General features: G+C 40.0%; 1 protein-coding gene across 6 annotated transcripts in view; it reads right to left on the bottom strand.

Moving 5' to 3' along the window:
- The window catches only part of RAB27A (RAB27A, member RAS oncogene family), a 71264-nt gene that overhangs the window by 29956 nt on the left and 23836 nt on the right, over positions 1 to 17472 (bottom strand). For 4 of the 6 annotated variants that reach the window (XM_074964763.1, XM_074964760.1, XM_074964762.1 and 1 more), the window contains one exon: positions 14456 to 14582. The exons of the other annotated variants lie outside the window; for them this stretch is intronic. The gene's annotated coding sequence lies outside the window, so the exon portion shown is untranslated. The remainder of the gene's footprint in view (positions 1 to 14455; positions 14583 to 17472) is intronic. 6 annotated transcript variants of the gene reach the window in all.

Here is a 17472-nt window from a genome sequence, read left to right as displayed (position 1 = left end):
TAAAGACACACATGCTTGCCAAAGAAAGAAGATAAACAGAAGCTTGTCCACCCTCACAGCAACATAGTGCTGATAGGGAGTGGAAACCACCACCTCTAAGGAGCTAGGAGAAGACAAGGAAGGGAGAAAAAACAAGCCCCCTCATTTCTTCACCCCACAAAAGCCTCTGGGGAAGAGGGTAGATGGAGGACCAGTGGTTTAGATATTTATAGGAATTAAACTTTAGGGAGTTGTTGTATGCTCTTGGAAGTGAAAAAAATCAGCAGGTCACTGGAATTATGGTAATAAGTGAAAAAGCAGAGTGGAGGGAATACGAAAGGGTGGAAACCCCAAAACTGGGAGGAGGGAAAAATCCCACCATTTCAAGTGTGGTTTGTATAGGTAGAAAGTGACATTGCCGTTCACACAAATCACGAGCAGGTTTGTAAGAGTGCGTACAGCTGAAGGCAACATAGATCATAACATCTAATCTGATTGGCTGTTTCAGAAGACCATGCTATAAATTAAACATGCCAGGCTTATTTGTTTAATCTCCTTGGAGTGTGCTATCTGTAAAACAGCCTTGGGACCATCTGCTTGAGTTTACTTCTGTGGCTACTGGGAACTTCTTTTTAAGAAATCAAGCAAGTTTCATGGAACATTTAGAAACCCCTACCAAGTACTTTAAAATGGCTAATCTGTTGAGTAGGAGAGTCCTAGACATCTTCTGACCCTTTACTTACACAATATAGCCATGATCATCCATTTTGGACATAACCCAGTCACTAAAGCTGGTTGGGAAATGTTTTCCTCCTATAAAAGTTTTTTCAACTTTCAATATTTCATCTCAGCCAAATCCCAAATAGTTAGATCTGAAATGCCCCTAGGATGCTTCATGGGAGAAGCTGTTCAGGTTTCTCATGCTCTCCATTCAATAGGCCAGGCTGACTGCATATCCCTTGATGCGCTGCAGGCTCCTCTCTTGACAAGGGGAGGTGATGCACTATAGCAGTTATATGGGCATAGTGCATCATGTGAAATTTCTGCTTTCGGCTGAAAAACTGAACACATTTTGGTTCTTGGGCATTACATATTTTGTATTTCAAAAATTTAATTTTTCATAGAAAACAGACTCTTCACACACAAAAACTGTTCAGTTAAAAACTCAATTTTTGTCAAACAATTTAGACAGAATTTTGACAAGTTCTAAGAGTTGCACTCTGACAGCTTCTAAAAAGAGTAACTAAACTTATTCCACAGTTCCTGTTTAAAAAAAGAAAAAAAAAAATCCTTTCTTCCTTTGGATAGGAAAGCTCTCCGCTGTCTTGTACTCTGATTTTTGGGAGACAGATAATCTGTCTCAAAACAGTCACATAGCCAAGCTCAGCAGGGATACAATGTACATGCTGTATTAGAAGAGATCTGGCAGAGCCAATGACAACAATGACTATGGCCATTAGTATATCAGGTGTCCAAGGGGCAGATTAGGCATCAGTCTCTTAGATACCTAGCAGGTCACTCCAGCAAGTTCTCCATATAATTTAATTTAGTCCAAACAGATACCATGAATTATAATACAAAATGTGACTACAACATAAAACTGTCTGATTTATCTGACATAATTGTGACCAGAACAAAGGGCTAACATGCAAAAGAGTTGGGGAGGATGGGGGCATTTTTCAGAATTTGATTTGATCAGATTCTTTTCCTTACATTTTTGATGGAGTTGCCTATCTTTTCAGCAGCATAAGAATCTGTTCCTTAGTGGTTGGAGGGTGGTTTTTTGGTTGGAATATACAAAAAAAAAAAAAAAAAACCAAAAAAAAAAACCACACACTCTTTCTTCTCGTTAGCTGCTGTTATTTGCTAGCATAGAGCTGCTTCTAATTGATATTGAAATGCCCCCCACCAGCACTCTTATTTTTGGTACAAGAGATGTTTTAATGTAAGGTTTTTCATACTGCATTTTCATATCTGATTTTGCTTTATCCGTTCTAGTTTTGTTTATTCTATGTCAGTTTCATCTGATACACAAACAAATAAAAAAACCAAAACCAGCTAATTGGGAGTCCTCCTAAGCCTTTGGGGGTATGAGTTCAGCTGAGTCAGTTTTGTTAGCAGGTAAAAGTATCCTGTGTTGTGTTAATAATCTTTTGCTCTGAGATTTATCAAAAACACCCAGTGTATTGACTTAACTGAGCATGCAATCAATGGCCATTGTGACAAATTGGAAAATATCTTTGTATTATTTTTAGGACTACTGCACATGCCTTTTTAGGTTTGCTTATAATGGGTTACTTGCTATGGAGTTAAATCAAAAGGGGTTGTTAGAGAGACCAAGCAAAAGAGACAAAAACAATCACACAGATGAGTCTTTGAGAGAATAAAGGGGAAGCTGATTATGGGGAACACACACCCCCCGCCCCAATTCATGTTAGAGTGGTTTACTCTTGCCAATGCTAAGCCTAGGATCAAAGGAGGATATTAAAGCATTACAGGACCCCCAGGCCAAGGAAAGGAGTTTGAGTGAGTTGAAAGAGACTGCTCAGGGAGTGAAAGGATGAAAGAAGCATTCAAGGAAGCACTAAAGGAGCACTCAAGAAAGATAAGGCCATTGCCGAGAAACTAAATGAATTCTTTGAACTCCTCTTCATGGCTGAGCATGTGAGGGAGATTCCCAAACCTGATTCATTCTTTTTAGGTGACAAATCTGAGGAACTGTCACAGAATGAAGTGTCATTAGAGGAGGTTTTGGAATAAATTGATAAATTAAACAGCAATAAGTCACCAGGATCAAACAGTATTCACGCAAGAGTTGTGAATGAACTCAAATGTGAAATTGCAGAACTACTAATTGTGGTATGTAACCTATCGTATAAATCAGTTTGTGTGCCAAATGACTGGAGGACAGCTAATGGGACGTCAATTTTTTAAAAATGCTCCAGAGGCGATCCCGGCAATTACAAGACAGTAAGCCTAACTTCAGTACCAGGCAAATTGGTTGAAATTATAGCAAAGAACTGAATTATCAGACACTGAGATGAACACAGTTTGTTGGGGAAGAGTTAACATGTTTTTTGTAGAGGGAAATCATGCCTCTACCAATTCTTTGAGGGGGGTCAACAAGCATATGGACCAGGGTGATCCAGTGGATATAGTGTACTTTAGATTTTCAGAAAGCCTTTGACAAGGTCCCTCACCAAACCCTCTTAAGCAAAGTAAGCTGTCATGGGATAAGAGGGAAGGCCCTCTCCTGGATCAGTAACTGGTTAAAATATAGGAAACAAAGGGTAGGAATAAATGGTCAGTTTTCAGAATGGAGAGAGGTAAATAGTGGTGTCCTCCAGTGGTTTGTACTGGGACCAGTACTGTTCAACATATTTGTAAACTATCTGAAAAAAAAGGGGTAAAATTTGGTGGGTAAAAAGGTGGCAAAATTTGCAGATGATACAAAATTACTCAAGACAGTTAAGTCTAAAGTAGACTCTGAAGAGTTACAAAGGGATCTCACAAAACTGGGTGACTGGGCAACAGAATGGCAGATGAAATTCAATGTACATTGGAAAAACATAATCCCAACTATACATATAAAATGATAGGGTCTAAATTAGCTGTTACCACTTAAGAAAGATCTTGAAATCATGGATAGCTTTCTAAAAACAGCCTAGAGGTCTATAAAATCATGACTGGTGTAGAGAAAGTAAGTAAGGAAGTGTTATTTACTCCTTCTCATAACACAAGAATTAGCAGTCACCAAATGAAATTAATAGGCAGCAGATTAAAAACAAACAAACAGGAAGTATTTCTTCACACAATGCACTGTCAACCTGTGGAACTCTTTGCCAGAGGATGTTGTGAAGGCCAAGATCATCACAGGATTCAAAAAAGAACTAGAAAAGTTCATAGCCGATAGGTCCGTCAATGGTCATTAGCCAGGATGGACAGGGATGCAAAACCATGCTCTGAAGTATCCCTAACCTCTGTTTGCCAGAAGCTGGGAATGGGTGACACGGGATGGATCACTTGGTGATTAACTGTTCTGTTCATTCCCTCTGAAGCACCTGGCATTGGGCACTGTTGGAAGACAGGATACTGGGCTAGACTGAAGAACATAAAGAGCGGCATAGTCTGACACCCAGACCAACTGAGAATCAGAGTGTGCCGCAAACAGGCTGTAACTTGGTCCCCAAAAGAATGAAAGCATAGTACTTCTTCTGAGGAGTTTGAGGGGAATGCCACATATACATTTAAGTCTCTGTTTTAAATCCATTTTTCTGAGTGCTAGGAACTTTTTGGCAAATAAGCCATATGTTATTTTGAATATTCTGTTTCTCTGTCCTTGTGAAGTATTACTGTCCACAGGTTCCCACTGGACCTTTTAGGTATCATGGTTAGCAACTGGGAGGGAGGTGCTGCATGCAACCCAGAGACAAAGTCAAGAGCAGATGGACTGTGGGGCCCATCCCAAAAAGAAGTGAAGGCCGTGGTCTGTCACTCGAAAGGTTTGTACTTGGTGTTTGGAAATTGGTTCACCCATCTTACGCAGGCAGGGACTGTGACAGCCAGTACCTTGGAGATGTATTTTCAGCCACAGCTGGGCAGGTTCTTGCTAGTACTATATATCTGGAACTTAATTAGAATTCCTGATGTTTCCAGGTTTAAGTGTTATTTGTAATTCAGAAGCATTTTTCTGGGAACTTTTAACACATCTGTTATGGAATAGGACATATCATTTCACCCTGGACAAGAGCCAGTCTGTAGGTTGTGGGCAGTAATTTGTTTTGTTCAATGGCTTATCAGCTTGTGACAGAAAAGCAGAGATCCTAACAGATGTCACATCAGGGCATATGCATTCTTGGAGCACAGTCTGTTACTGGAGGAATATGTTTCCAATCCTTTTAAAGGGAGCACAACTAGAACGTCCGTGTGCTTCTGTGCAAGAATTTAAAAATCAGTTTGTATGACTCCAGAATCACACTGTGCATTATCATTGGCTATGCTCTTTATTACAGGAGTAAACTCTGCCAAAACTTTCAGGTTATCCCCTAGCAAAAAGATTATTTCAATTGCTATTCCAGTATAGTCAGTTTTCCAGAGCCATGAAAAAGATACTGATAGGACATTAATGGAGGCATTGGTTAGGCAGGCTGAACTATTCTGTATAAGTTGCCCATTCACACCTACCTCTTTTCATTGTTCTTTCCATTTTACCACTCTCTGGGCAGGATCCTACATTCTGATGTGATCTATACTTCAATGAAAGGGACTGATCACACTGGAATAGGAGTTCCTGTACTCCATATTTCAATATTATATTCTCTTGTTAAATCTACCTAGCGAGGTAGCCTCAGCAATTTCTCTTATTAGATTATTCCATTATCCAATTTGCAAATTAGGAATTTATCTAGTATTTCTCTTGAATATACTTCCTCCCTGCTGCCCTCTGGTGTCCGTGCTTTGCTGTGGCGGAACAGCTTGCGTCCTCTAACGATCCCCAGAGGATGTGTCGGCGGGGGCTTTTTGCTCCTGGTAGGTTCAACCAGGCCGGATTGGTCTGTGGGGGAGGGGTCAGACAAAACAGACACCCTGGTTGGGGGTTAGGCACAGGGCTAACAACTCTGTCCCGTAAAAAACAAAATATGTTACGGAAACAGTGACAGATATCAACCATCATTGTGTGTGATGGCCTTCAGGAGTCGATGACCCGTAAGACTGCCAGTGGTGAAAGTTGAAAGGAAGCCACAGGCACGAAGACTGAAGTGCTCAACACCAAGACAAAAACCAAACTTGGGTTTTGGAACGTACGAAACAGGGAAGCTAGCTCAGGTCTCAGCAGAGATGAGACGCAACAGGTTGCACATCCTGGGTGTCAGCGAGAGCAGATGGACGGGATCAGGAAGATTAACAGCCGCCTTGGGAAAAACTTTGCTGTTTTCTGGACAACACCATGAGGATGTTGCCACCCTTTTGAAGAAGGTAGTGGAGCATTCCCTGCTTGAATGGAAATCCAGCAGCAGCAGAGTTATGAGAGCCAGACCAAAAGGGAAACAGAATAATATCACCCTGATTCAGTGCTATGCTTCAACAAATGACAGTGATGAAGAAGTAAAGGACAAATTCTACCTTACACTACAGGCGGAGTTAGAGAGAGTACCATGCCACAACCTAACTATCACAGGAGACCCGAATGCCAAGGTTGGTAAGGACAACACAACCAATGACAGAACAATGGGAAAACATGGGTGTGGCACCATGAATGAAAACGGAGAAAGGCTTGTTGATTTCTGTAATATGAATGACCTAGTCATTGGCGGAAACCTATTTGAACATCGTGAAATTCGCAAGTTGACATGGTGTTCTCCAAATGGCAGAGAAGAACCAGATTGACCACATCATGATCAAAGGCAAATGGTGACACTCACTGACAGATGTGAAATTGAGAAGGGGTGCAGATGTTGGCAGTGACCACCACCTCGTGACAGCCTCCATCAAGCTAAAACTGAGAAGTGTGGGTCCACCAAATAAGGGACATAGATGTTATAATATTGACAAGCCAAAGTCCTTTGAAATACAGAACGCCTTCATTCTGCAGTTAAAAAATAGGTTTCAAGCACTTACAGACCTTGATGAAGAGGAGGGGAATGCGGATGAAGAGATCAGCAAGAAGTGGGACAAAGTAACAGCAATTTATAAACGGAGCAGTGAAGCCTCTCTAGGTAGGCTACAGGCGGAAGAGAAGGAAGGAGTGAATTACACCCAGCACATGGAACGCCTTAGAAATCAGATGAGCCCTGAAGAAAAAAGTTTTAGACACAAAATCCCAGAAGCTAAAGGAAAAATACCAGAAGCAGTATAGCAAGGCACACCAGGAGGTCTAACGCCTTGTGAGAGCGGACAAATGGCATTATATTGATAATCTGGCAACACAAGCAGAGGATGCAGCTGCTTGTCGTGAACAAGGAGCCATCTACAAAATGACGTGGCTTATCAGTGGTAAACGGCACACACCAAACACTCTTATCAGGAACAAACAAGACCACCTACTAACAACCAAAAAAGAACAAGAAATGTGCTGGACAGAGCATTTCAAGGAATTGCTGAACAGGGAGCCACCTAAAAAGGAAGCAAACATCCAGAAGGCAGAAGAAGATCTTGATATCAACACAGACACCCAAACTAAAGGAGAGATTATTCAAGCCATCAAATCCTTAAAAAATGGGAAAGCTCCTGGCAAGGATAACTTGAATGCAGAATTGTTCAAGGTAAATTCTAAATTAGCAGCATCGATCCTGGCCCCTCTAATTTATGTAAATCTGGGAAAGGGAAAAAGTGCCAGGTGAGTGGATCAATGGGGCTATAGTGAAGATATCAAAGAAAGGAACTCTCAGTGTTTATAATAACTAGCATGGTATCAGAGTTTTATCTGTACCAAGCAAAGTATTGTGTAAGATCATAGGCCAGTGAATATCAGAGGCAGTTGATAGCTGGTTTTCGGAAAGGGCATGGATGTACACGCAAGATCTTCATTCTACAAAACATAATAGAACAGTGCTTAGAATGCAACGGCAACTCTACATAAATTTCATAGACTTTGAGAAGGCTTTTGACAGCATTCACAGAATCAGCCTATGGCGCATTCTGCGGGCATATGGAATTCCTTTCCGTATAATCAACGTCATCAAAAGCTTCTATTTCAACGTCACATGCAGTGTTGATCACAATGAGCTCAGTTTTGAAGTCAAAACAGGAGTATGTCAGGGGTGGGTCATGTCTGCAATCCTCTTCAACATTGCCATCGACTGGGTAATGCAGCGTACAACAGAAGACATGCCAAGAGGCATTAAATGGACACTCTTCTCATCCCTTGAATACCTGGACTTCACAGATGATGATGTTCTCCTATCACATACCCAACACCATAAACAAGAACAACTCAACTCAACTCAATGCATTCAGTCAGCAAATTGGACTGAAAATCAACTGCAATAAGACAGATATCATGACCTTTAATATTGCCTCACCATCACCAGTACGGATAGAGGATTATGTTCTCACCAACGTGGAAACATTCACATAGTTGGGCAGCACTATCAGCCAGGATGGTGGAACAAGCCAGGACATCCAGAACAAAATCAGTAAAGCCAGGAACACCTTCAGGAGCTTAAATACAGTCTAGAAATCATCAAAATACAACTCCAAAACCAAACTCAAGATTTATCAGAGCACGTACTTTCAACACTACTTTATAGTGCAGAATGCTGGGGAAAATGAGAAAGTAGGACATGTCCTAACTGCTTCATTCCATACAACCTGCCTCAGAAAAGTCCTCCATATCTTTTGGCCCAGAACAATCTCAAACCAACATCTATTGACACAGTGCAGCCAAGAGGACCATCATTTCCAGGAGGCGTTGGAAATAGGTAGGGCATGTGCTTCTGATGGAAACTGATTCCATCACCAGAGTAGCAATAAGATGGCCACCTGAAGGCAAGCGAAAACGAGGCCATCCGAAAACAACATGGCAAAGAGTTGTGAAAGCCGAGCTGAAAACCCTGGGGCACAGATGGGAAACTATTGAAAGACTTGCCAGAAACAGACAGGAATGGAGAAGCTTCATCACTGCCCTAAACAGAGGTGTAATAGGCATATGATGGTGATGGTGATGATATTTCCTCCCTGCCCCTCTCTCCAAGCTTCAGGCTGGTATTATTCAAGGGAGCAGGATGAGAAATGTGGTGCTCAAAAGAAAGATTAAGGAAAAGCAATCTCTAGTATATTGCTTATGGTTTTCCCCACTACCAATTGTCTTTGAGGCTTGGGGTATGTTAGTTCCATAGTTAACACACATCTTCTTAGCTGTAAGCTGACAGAGCTTTGTCTGTCATATGATGGTTACTTTTCATAAAGAGTTCTTTCTTTATTTTGAAGAAACTGCATGGCCATGGAGGCATTACATGACGTTTCTCTTTTGCTACTTTCAGAACATTACATGCCAGACGGACTTCCTGCCCCTCCCCAAAGAGGAATTTCCCATTAATATCTTTTATTTAGAACCTACCTACATTGCCTCCAAGAAAGGTGCTCTACTGTCTTATAAACACACAAGTGCTGTGTATTAGTTCAAGGGTCTGGGGGTGCACCCTACCACTTCCAGAGAAAGTGTACTAAATTACTCAGGAAAAACAGGTTGCCAGTGATCAAACTAATTTAACTAATGTAGATTCACTGCATAAAGATATATTAGAGTATCTCAAAGGCAATGTTCAACTCGAGGGAAATTCAGACCAATCATTGCTGTACAATCAAGATCAGCAAAGTCTAACACACATTAATAAGAATCAGAAGATCCCATGCAAACTAACCATCAAAATGAATACAGTGATCTGAACTTAACAGTTACCACAAAAATTATGACTATAAAAAAAAAGGTATTAAAACCCATGAAATGGAATTTGCGTTCTAAAATGCAAATAGATGTGAAAGAAGCCATTCAGATATGGATGTCTGCCCACAAATCACAAGAAAGAAGCAGTATACAGAACATTTTCCAACAAATCAAGTTTGTCTGCTTCAATAGACCATTAAAATAAATGCTGCCTTTCATGGCCTGTATAAAGCAATCACAGAATTACATATTAAAACCCAGGCCCCAGTCCTGTACTCGATCGACACAGGCAGATCCGTGCACACATGCACAGTACCACTGGCTTCTACAAAGGCACAAAAGTCCATCCATGTGGATCCAATTGTGGAACTGGGACTCTAGTCAGGGAAAATGTCTGGCAATAAAACATACTTGTCTCCCCCTCTCTTTTATATTTGTACCAACATACAGGCTATATTTAAATCTAACCTTTCATAAAATTGTTAAAAATTGAGATCTATTAGCAGTGCAGAATGCTTGTTACTACTTCTGCAGTTTCAAAGCATTAAAGTTTCACTAAGCATTTAGTGAAAGCTACTTCATCAAACAGTGAAACAGAACATCTTAACTGATATTAATCAGCACAGCTCCACTGCCTGAAATGGAACTACACCAATATACACCAGCTGAGAATCTAGCCAGAGAATCCCAAACTCATTTTGTCCAACTCTTAAAACAGCCACATAGCACCCAGTACTGCTCCTATTTAAGTCAGTAGCTGGCTCGTGTTTTATTAGTGGGAGCCAAGTTATTTGAGAAGAATGCATTATTCCCTATAACACTTTTTTTTTTTTTTTAATGTAGAAAGAGGTCGAATACATTCTTGGTGATGAATGAAGTCAGTGGTGTGTAGCAGGGCAGTCACCCCCCTTCAGTCAGAAAGGGGTTAAAAATAGCCAAGGGAGGCTGGTTGGGTAGTCAGCCACAGGTGTGGTTGCACCCAATTAGGGCACAGCTGGGTTAGGACAAAAGGGCAGGCTGAGAGAACGGGAGAGACACTCCTGCTCCAGCTGGGGAGCAGAGAAGACCAAGCTGCCTGGGAGAGCAACCAGGATACCTGAGACAGAGCAAGGCAGGCAGAGCCGAGGAACTCTGGACTTGAGAGTCCCCAGGCTGAGGCCTTGCTAAAGGCCAGGGGAGGTACTAGAGCAGCAGGGAAGCAGCTGGGGCTAGAAAGGCAGCAATTCCAACCCTTGCCAGTGATGAGTGGCCATTTCAGACTGCAGTTTGCCCCTGAGAGAAGGGGCTAGATGACGACTGGCAGTAGCCACTGAGGCAAGGTGGATATAGGGGTTCCCCTGGGAGGAGAGACCCAGAGTGTGTAAGGTAAGGGACACTGGGGTCCAGGAGGGACAAGGGGCCAGAGGTGGTGGAGACAACAGGGCAGGTAACTGAGGGCAAGAAACCGGACAGAGGAGGGTGCTCCTGAGCTGGATGAGCTAATTCCCAGACTGACCAGTAGGAGGCGCCGCGCCGGTGAGTCAGCACTCTGCTACATGGTGTTACACCAATTCAACCCAAAGTTTCTTTCTGCAGAATTAGCTCTTTTTTCCTTAAGACACTTCTCTGTTTCCTTTTTAACTTGAACTCCTTTCCTTGATTCTTCTGGGATTTCTTCCAAGACTGTTTTTCCACCAAATGCTAAACCAGAGTTTATTTTAGTTTTTTTAATTGGAGGAAACTTGCTTAACTTTTGTTGGTTGTCCATTTTAATGGATTAGAAAACTGGATCACTGAATTGTTTACAGTTTATTTGATTCCCTTCCTAATGATCCCACTAATCTCATCCTGAATAATTTTCCTATGGTTTAGTTATTTATTTTTAGCAGAACTGTGATACAAGTTTGAGTTAAAGAAAGTGCTCTGAGCAACTCAGACAGAGAATGATGAAAACAGAATATATGTTGGAAAATGGGCAAGTTCACCAATACCATCTTGAAGTCGTAATAGAAAGTGGGAAAAAATTAGCTAGAATGATAGTAACCAAATCCCCAAATGGGTTAGTCTGATTAAAGAATTTTTTTAAATAAATAGTTTAAAAAAATAACTAGAATGGGTTACTGATTTCCCAACAGGATATTTAACAAACACTTAAATTATTCAGAAATATTACTTTAAAAAGGACAATAGACTTACTGTTATTATTTCAGATGCCTATCTAGCAGAGCAGGAAAAGGATTACAATGAGTCTGACTCTGGGAAATGGCATCTACAGGGAGTTTTGTTCCAGGCTATTTTACCTAATACTGTTTTGAACAAGATAGTTCTTTATAAGAAAACAGCATACTAATCCCAACAAAGAAAGAAGCTGTTCATGTATCTGCTTAATGAGGTTTGGGGCTCAGCCTTGTAACTGTAATAAACTGATTAAGAAAGGGACTGAAGGAAAGGGAAATAAGCCCAATGCCAGATAGATGGTTCATCCAAGTCAAAACATTTATGATTCTAATTTTTTAGACACTTACAATAGATACTCTGCACTGAAGCTTAATCAGACTGAGGTCTTTTCAAAACCAGACAAACAGAAACTGCTGGCTTCAAAGCTAAAAAGGACAGGCATTTGGGAGCAGCCTTGTGATTTTCCCACAAAAAGGAGGATGATAATGGTGCCTTCTGCTCTGTGAATAATTCCTTCTAGTTTATTTATGGTATGGTGAAGATGGCAGTCTTAGAAGAGGTCACTACAGTTAGTTCTTTATCCCAGAGTTGAGCATTATGCGAATAATGGGTTTTTCGGTTCATTGATTTTTATTTGGGGGAGGGAGGCAATTGCCAAACAAATTTGTTTCAGATCAAATGAAAGAGTCCATTTTAAATTTTGAGCATTTCATGTTTATTTTAATAAACTGGAAGGAAATTTCTCACTTAACTCATTTCAAACCAAAAAATTTAAACATTTCATTTCAAAGATGTAGTCAAAACATTTAGACTTGAAGAGGGGTATATTGTGTGTGTGCACGTGCGTATGTTAAAATGCATACAATATTAATGAAAAATGACTGCTTCTTGAAACTGTTCTCTGTTGCTGCATTTTTCACCAAAAAAAATTTCACCCAGCTCCAATGAGCACTGTGATGGTAATGCAAACATGTGCTCACGGGCCATAATGGGGAGCAGTGATCTGGGGATCTGTACAATTTATCAACTCCGTATGCATCTTACCAAGCTGCAAACTCCCTTCTGAACATGGAGGCTAAGTATCTTCTCTATGTTCTTTCTCCTTTATGTTGGATTTGAAATGCCAAAGCTGCTGACACAAGAGGATTGTTGACTGCAGTGTTCAGCTACTGAAAAATTGTTTATTGCTCTAGACAAAAAAAGACTGGCTCGGACCATGAAAACTGATTTGTCAGGGAGAAGGTCACCTGTCTACAAAGTGTCCTGCATTTGCCTCCTCAGATGTCACCTCACAAAGGGACTCGAAGGTTACAAAGGGCAGGTGGTGATCTATTTGGGGATTCTTCAGACTTTCACCAGCTCACACTGAGTGGAGCTGCATATAGGAGACTGATGAGCCCAGGAAACATGCCAGAGAGGCCAAGGGAGGAAACAATACTGCAGCTTGCTGAGACCCAGGAAAGCTTATAGCACACAGGGGACTCCATGTTGGGATCCTCTTAATCTGATCTGCCACCAGCAGGGGGACCCAAACCAGATCTGTGATATGTTGGGGAGGTGGAAAACGTGGCCTGAAAAAACATTTCAGGATCCTCTGAGGAGTATCCTTTGGGCTGAGGTACAAAATTCCACATGGGTCCTTCAGCACAGATATATGTTTGCAGTCCTATAAAACTGTCTTCTTAAAATCAAGTTGCATTTGTTATACAATTGGCCATCCTTGTTCTTTTGATCACCTGCATGTTAATTATGTGCAAGAGCTGGCACAACTTTGTAAGACGCACAGTTTAAAAATCAACCCACAAAGAGAAGCAGCTCATGATGTTTCACATGTAAACTACATGCCCTTCTACCAGCAGAGATGGTATGAGGGGAGGGCTAGTCTCTTTCTGAATAGACTATTTCACACACAAAGATCCTGTATCAGGATGCCCTAGCACAGACACTTGTGGTCATGGAATCGCAGATATACATTGATCTACACGGATACAGAAGTTTAGCCCAGTGGATCTTGATGCAGGTTCAGGGCCAAAAATCAGATTATTTCTTCCTGTAAATTGTTTTATCATCCATAATTTAGTTTAGCTATAAAAAGCTTACATATTACTACTGTACTTAGATTAAATATACAGCTAAAATATAGTTTTATCCCATAAAATAAATTCATACTACAAGATCATTAAAGTAGTCTTGTTTCAGTTTTGTTTTATATGTAAAAGTCAGTAGTTATTATTTGCATAATATTTTGCTCATGTATTTTTAAATAAGAGTTTAGGTAATTATAGTCTCAGACTATAGGCCAAAAATTCTACACAGTTCACCAAAGAAATACGTAATCCGTATTTATTTATCCAATGATTGACCCAGTTGTAAAGCAGAATATCATCCTATATCAGCAATCTGAGAAATACTTTTTAAGAGAAAGCATATATGAATCAAAAGTAAAATAAACTTTCCTGCCTCTAAAAAGCTTTTAAGACTGTTTACAGAGAAACCCTCTGCAGCACTGATGACCTTAGCTAGGGCTCCCACAAACACTTTTAAATTTACTTCAGTCAGGTTGGTTTTTGACTCAAACATTTACAATCCCCAAACACATCATTCCAAAACAAAGGCATTTTACTCAGCACCAAAGAGCTGCATTTTGTTTAACTACTTACAAGAGATAGAGCAGCACATTCTACATAACACCATATACTGCATTTACAGAGTCTGAACTTCACTTTCACCTCCAGGACTTGAGGATTTAGTATTGCTGATTAAGTCTACATCAAAGATGAAATTAAAATGTTTAAAATCAACTTGTCGAAGTACAAGAATTGTGTTTTTTAAATCACAGTATTTAGATTCATTTATGATAAACTCTTATCAGCACCAGAAAGTAACAGTAAAATATGTATGTAAATCATTGAGAGAGAAAAGGAGTTTACATACCTGGGGCTAACAGGAAATAGATCTGTAGTTTTGCAGATCTACTTTAATTACAAGTTTCCCAGTGCTGATGCAGTTTGGATCTCTTGAACACCACATCCACGCAAAAAAAGTTGGTTTTTATCTACAACTGATATCAATGGGGAGGGGGGGGAGGAAAAACACATGTAATTTAGAAAAGTGTATTTAGAAAAAAAGACTCTAAAATCACTATTTGCACTCAGAGGTTATGCTGCCTATATAGTAACATACAAGAGCAACCAGCACTGTACAAGCATCACAACCCACCTAATTACTTTCAGCTGTTTGTCATGTGGTCTTGCTGACTGATCAAGTGACTTCTTTTCCTCCTTTCACAAGTCTAGCAACCCAGTTAACTAGCCCATCCTCTATCAAGTATAAATGTATCAAACCTTTGCTTAACCCAGGGACCAAGTCTGAGTGTGTGTAGTTAAAAAAAAGTGCATTTTATTTATTTTTAAATAAGACAAGCTACAAAAGGATGCTAGCCTATTATTGTGCGGTTGTTTTTGTTTTTTTTACAAAATGTTTATAAATGGGACATCAGCCAGCATCAAGCAAAAGCTCCCTAAAACGTAATGAGCAACATCAGCTTCAAGCATGCTGGGTCCACATCTTCCCTTACAACTGATCCATAACAAAAACAGACAACTTCCTTTTAAAAAAAAAAATGTCAGGGAGATCTTCAATTAAATAGGACATATGACAGCAGTAGAATGAGAACCAGATGCCAGAGAATTTAAGTAAGTAAGTGTTTAACCAATCCCGCAATAAGCATTGGACAGACAGACCGACCCCTGCACTGCACAGAGCACCAATTTAATCACCTCTGTGCGGGTGTAGGAATCCACCTGCAGAGAGTTTGTTGCAGGAGTGGGGTGTTAACCATTAAATAGATATTTTCTTAAATAACTTTTTACACTTTAATTTTAAATTAGAGGCATTTCATCAGTATTGAAAATTTGCAGAGTGGAGGACCTGTCTATTATTTACTTCTATTTCTTCCCATACGAAAACACACAATACTAAGCAGTATAGCCTTGTACATACAGACATTTCCTCCTCACAAAATAATGTTGCAGGCTGCATAGAGGGCTATACTCTATAGCACCATTTACTATGGTTTTCAGATTTAAAAGTTAAAAACCTTGGCTAACAGTTGTGTCTAGCACTGTTTCAATTATAGTATAGACGTGACCTGCTCGATGGGAGTGCAAGTCTTACTTCCCCTTTGAACAGCTAGTCACATTAACCTCTTCTGGAATATTTTACCACTTTCAGCTGGTGGATTTAGTCCTTTAGCTCAAGCAACAGAGGTTCATGCTTTTATAGTGCTCTCTTGTGCAGGGCACTGTACAGACAGAATTTGTTTTACAGCTTTCTTCAAATTATAGTTACAAATTTTACCTTGGAACATAGTATATATAAGAAAATATCAGTTTATGGATTTCTTTAGAACTCCACCAACTCAATAGTATTGAGAGAACATTTTATAACTGTTCATTTTGCAAAAAGCTACAACGATCTAAAACATAAATTTCATGCTCAGTGCTAGAATCATGGTGCATACGCATGCAGCAATATGGCACTTGATAAATTAGTATCACAGTGTTTGCCAAAATCCCACCTATACTGTCCCTTTACTCAGTCAGAAGGACAAGTTTAACAGTATCAGGGTGGTGCCAGAGCAAAGCACTTCGATCTTTTGTTGCGAGCAGTGGGAAATTAAACATGAAAATTAAGCCAAAACTACAGGGTGTGAACCTTGAGGGGATCGAGACCCAAGAAGAGAGTCCCATAAATTCATGTGAACTGAAAATCACCAAGTTTTGCACAGCTCTATGTGAGTCACTTACAGGCACTTCACATTTTGAAATGATTTCAAAAGAGTCCCTCTAACAGATTAGGCATTTAAACCACATCATCTCCTCCAATAGATGCGGGATTACCTTTAACATCATTCCCTTTCCTCCTTCAAGGCTCTCTCCTCACTATTTCTTGGTTTGCTCACTCACTTCTCAGCTCTAGAAGAAGATTTCTAAGTTTGTTCTCAGATTTAATTATTTAAAGCATAATGGGTAAAACATCCCATGGTGCAGAGGGTCCCTGCACCATTTATTTAAGCCTTGTATTTGTCCACTGCAGATGGAGCAGCCATGCAATAGGGTTTCCCCACCATCCCCAAATAGGTCAGCATAGAGGCAGCTTAGGTCAGCAGCTAGTGAACCCACAATTACACAGATCCAGTAGTTTTAACCCCTGGCACAAATAGGAGTAGAGAGACTAATGCCGCTACTTTTGCTCAAATACTGCAACCCCAAACTCTACCGCTGGACTGCGGGTGGATTTACTGCATAAAGTCTGATTATTCTGACTTTATTTAAGCGAAAGGAAAAGACTTTAACCACACTTACTTCTGTTACTGAGGAATCCATCAAATTATCTTACACACTTGGAGTACTTACATAGGTACATCCCAAATATTCAAAGCATATGTACACCATGATTTATAAATGTCAGTGATAGCTGAGGGCATCAGTACCGGTCAGAAGGGGCTCAGTACCATGAGTGCCAGTATGTTATTGATGTGATCTATATTTTATGCTGGGCTTTGAATTTTATTTGAAAATATTATATATATTTTAATTAAGGAAGGATGGCTATGAGCAAATAAAAATGCACTATTGTTGGCATGATTAGTTTCCATTTATACAACATTTTCAAGATACAAAGTACTAAGATGTAAAAAACAGATCTAATTTAACATGCACTTCTTAAAAAAAAATCTAGATAATTGATCAAAATACCTCATTTACTGGTGAATTTTACATTAGAAATGCATACAATTATAAAATCGTGACTGCTTGGGCATTCACACACAAAACTGACTTCCTCCTTTTCTTAACCCGTCTCTTTGATCTGTGCATGTTGTTCAGTGCAGCCTAACAATACCAGGACTCATGTTTTTTATCAACTGGTTCTGGTCAAAATTAAGTGTT

The sequence above is a fragment of the Natator depressus genome, chromosome 10, assembly GCF_965152275.1.
Source record: "Natator depressus isolate rNatDep1 chromosome 10, rNatDep2.hap1, whole genome shotgun sequence".
Lineage (NCBI taxonomy): Eukaryota > Metazoa > Chordata > Testudines > Cheloniidae > Natator > Natator depressus.
This window is presented reverse-complemented; position numbering and strand designations above follow the sequence as displayed.